The sequence below is a fragment of the Morone saxatilis genome, unplaced genomic scaffold (genome assembly GCF_004916995.1).
Source record: "Morone saxatilis isolate NCDOM2014 unplaced genomic scaffold, NCSU_SB_2.0 Contig8, whole genome shotgun sequence".
Lineage (NCBI taxonomy): Eukaryota > Metazoa > Chordata > Actinopteri > Moronidae > Morone > Morone saxatilis.
The window spans coordinates 24,827,691-24,831,598 of NW_023340257.1; the positions used below are offsets into that span (position 1 = coordinate 24,827,691).

At 40.6% G+C, this 3,908-nt stretch overlaps 1 protein-coding gene across 4 annotated transcripts in view; it reads left to right on the top strand.

Annotated features, from left to right (window-relative positions):
• The window catches only part of mark4 (microtubule affinity regulating kinase 4), a 50,488-nt gene that overhangs the window by 23,954 nt on the left and 22,626 nt on the right, over positions 1–3,908 (top strand). The gene's annotated exons all lie outside the window — the stretch shown is intronic.

A 3,908-nucleotide genomic window follows, 5' to 3' on the forward strand; every position in this document is an offset into this window, starting at 1 on the left:
CACACACACACACAGAGGGTTATTCACAAGAGGTACTCTGACGTGGGAGTAGAGAGAGAGAGGCCTGTGTATTCATTCGTCTCTCTCATTCTGTTGTCCTTTTGTCTTTCACTCTCTTTCCCCTTATTTCTCTGAATTTCTCTGGTCTTATGATTGTCTGCGGCTGATAAGAGGAAGTGTGTGTCACTTTGTGTAGATACAGTAGTGTTGTAGAATGTGTCGCGCAGTAGAAATGTGACAGGGACATTTAAATATGGCTGGCTCATTTCTCTGTTTCAACATCTTTGTTTTCTTCAGGCTCCCTCTCTCTCTTTGTGTGTTTGCCTGAGCGTACTTGTGTGTGAAGAGGAGAGAAAACACGGATACACGGCCTGGATAAACAGGTCAAAGGTCGACAGACTGGCAGGCCAGACACATGAATCAAACCCACACAGCACCACTCTCAAAGTGAGGAGGAGAAAAGGGGGGCAAAAACTCGGCAGTCTGTCATTAGGTTGCTTTGTGTAAATCCTTGTAGGAAAGCAGTGAGAGCTCTGACTTTTTGATTAATAATTCCTGGCAAGGACGGAGAGAGACAGAGGATGTAAATGCTCAGGAGTTGATGAATGCTGCCTGAAAGTAGGGGAACGAGGGCAGGAGAGATAAAGGGAGTGTAAAGGATGCTGTCACATACCTGAGAAAAGTGGCTCATAAATATGTGTTTTCCTCCAAGGAGAGTTGGAAAGGATTTTCTAAACTTGAGAGTGTTAAACACACAATTAGATTACCGTAATCCTTTAAGACACAGAAACCTAAATATTTTGTATGACGAGGACTCCAGATGACAGCGACTGTGTGTGTGTAGGTCTGTGTGTGTCTGTGTGTGCAGCTCCTTCCATGTGCTTGGCGTTCCATGACTTCCCACAACCCCCCTTCAGCCCCAGGGATTAATACCTGGGTCGGGTTGGCATGGCAACTGTGACGCGGGGCTATTGCCATGGGAGTGAACCGGGAAGAGAGGGCGAACGTAAGAAGGCCGGAGAGTAAAGATATTCTGTTGACTCAGTCTACAAATGCTGTATTTGTGCATGATGGGACTATTTTTTTATTTATTCTTTTGCTTTGTATGTTTGTAATCTACACAATGCACCTAAAAGTGTAAAAAGGTTGTTTATTGCTGCCCCACAGCACAACATTACAGCAGTATGAGCTGAGGATTGATTGGACTGTTGATCAATACCAGTGACTCAACAATTTCCTGGCCAGCTGCTGAGGTTTCTGGTAGAAATGTGGGAGAGGTGAATGAGAATAGTGGAGAGAGAGAGAGGGAGAGAGAGGTGAATGGGTGTATAGGAGAGAAAAGGGGAAGGAGGAGAGGCTTAGCCGATAATTCTTCTTAAAGCTCAGATGAACAGCTGATGCACCATGCACTTAATTCAATTACACACACTCCCAGTGGACTTGTGTGTGTGTGTGTTTATGACGCTGTCACTTCCCATTTTAAGAGCACTGATTAAAAAAACTGAAAGAGAAGAAAAGAAACTGATGTATTTATCACATTACCAGCCAGATAGTTTATTGTTTCCCATCAACACAATGTAGTTCTTCTTCACATCAAGGTTTTTAAAATAATGGGCGGGATCACTGCAGCTGTGCACGTCTGCCTTTTTTATATGAGCAGTTAATTTCCCAAACACTAGGACGGCAACTAATTATTTTTATCGATCAATCTGTCAGTTATTTTGCCCACAACACAAGGTCTTTAAAAGTCTTACAATAGAGAAGCTGAAACTAGCATTTCTTTTTTGAGAACAATTAATAATCAAAATTGGCAATTTATTTATAATAAAACATTATAAGTTCATCATATATATGAGTTCTTGTGTGTGTTTGAATGCTTAATAATATAAATACAGTATGGCCAAGTCTGTCAATGAGTGTGTGGGAGGATGTGTGTTTGCGTAGGTGAACTAAACTTGTCTTTTTCCTCGGGGTCCATTGAATACCAGGAATCTGGCTCTGCTTTATGTGTGTGTGTTTTCACCGATATCATCTTACACGCAGCGCCTCAGGCGAGTGTAAAGTTATGTCATCATGAAAGTGTTGTTACTTCACTGTGAGAAAGCAAATTCCTTGAACGGCTCCAGGGAAACTCAGATTTTTGAAATGAAGCAGGAAGAAAAACATATTTCTTTATTTGAGTTGCTGCTGCCGCCATCTTTGAGCGGTCGCACTGTCAGATCTGAAATATGATTAATTCAATTCAGTATGAATGTGAAGTCAGTCAGCCCTCCTTTGATGAGTAGGATAATAAAGGTGAGAACATATGTCCTGTTATGGTCATTTAATGTGTAGTACTGTAGTCTGCACTCTTAATTATGACATCTTCCATCCTCTTTTTGCTCTACCTTCAGAATATTTAACAAAATAACCTGACTTCTGTCGTCTTTGCATACACTTGCAGTTAGCTGCAGCTCATTATGTTAATCAGTCAGTCGGTATAATGTCTCCCTCTGTCTAACTTCTTGTTGAACACAAGCAATTTCATTAAATGTATGTTCAACTCACTACAGCTCCTCGCATCAGCACGACTAAATCTCAACAGACAGAGAAAAAAAAAAGGCTGCTGCATCGTTCATCACTCCATCGTTTCACACATGGCAGCTATACAGTCGAACATCTAAGCCTGGTGCATTCAGGACTGTAGTAAAATGGAAACTCATTGAAAGCCAGTGTACTCTTTTTGTGTTGTCTATTTAGACCAACAAAAATAAATAAAAAATTGGTTGTAAGATTGATCTTAACACATTGCTCTAAATCATTTAAGCTTGAAATAAAGACATTTTTTGCAAAGTGGGTCAGTAGTGATGTGATGCAGTGTGCTTCGTACTGAGCTGCGGAGATTTACAGAGATCCTAATGTCGTATACAAATAAGGAAATGCAACCGGAAGAACATGGAAGGGATTTTATGTAGTTTTATATTTTGCCAACAGAGATGGAGAGAGATGAGGGAGGAGTGTGTCTCCCAGAGCAGCAGAGTGTCAGCTACAAAAATGAAGGCATCAGTAAATTCCTGCTTTTGTATTCTTGTTGGGGTTTTTTTCTATCTCTCCTCTTTGTCTCTTTTCTTCTGTGCTTTCACTTTTTCACTTGTGTGTAATTTATTCCTAAAGAATTTTAAACAAGGCAAGTTTGCTGACGGGATTACGAAGCAATAATGAGATTCAAACACTGCGAATACAAAACGAAACATCAGTTTCACATCTTGCTGCGTAACATTTTACCTCCTTTCTTACTTTCTTATTGTTTTATTGTCTTTTCCTCCCTCTACGCCCCTCATCTCCTGTGCATTGTTTATTTGCCTCATTTTCTATTTCTGTTTCGGTTTCCTGCTGGCACTCTGCTATTATAATACACTTTTTGTTTTTTGTCGTACACTCAACATACAGACTCACTATAGCGCATTTTGCCTGTAGGGTCAGAATGTCTCACTTTGTCACTAATAACCAGAACAACTAATGATGGATGAATGGCTGAATTGCATTTGTTTGACAGTTCACAGAAGCTATATGCAGACCCTTAAACCAGACACAAAACTAACACGTGTTAGTTTTAAATTTAATTTCAAGGCTCTTCTTCAAACTGACTTGAGACTTCACTTGATATTTTCTCATTTCTGTGGTGGAATTATGGTTCAATTTACAGTAATAGCATCTGATGTTACTAACATCTCATAACCGCCCATCAGCATGTTCCGCTGTGATGCATCTGGCCATGGCGCTTTCCCTCTGTAATCTTTTAAAATGGAGTTTGGAGACAAATACATTACTTTAATTAGACAGACAGAGAGAGAGACAGCATTATAGTGGCAGGATGAGGCAGCAGTTTGGACGTCAGTGATGGATGGAGAGTGGGGGGGGGGGGGGGT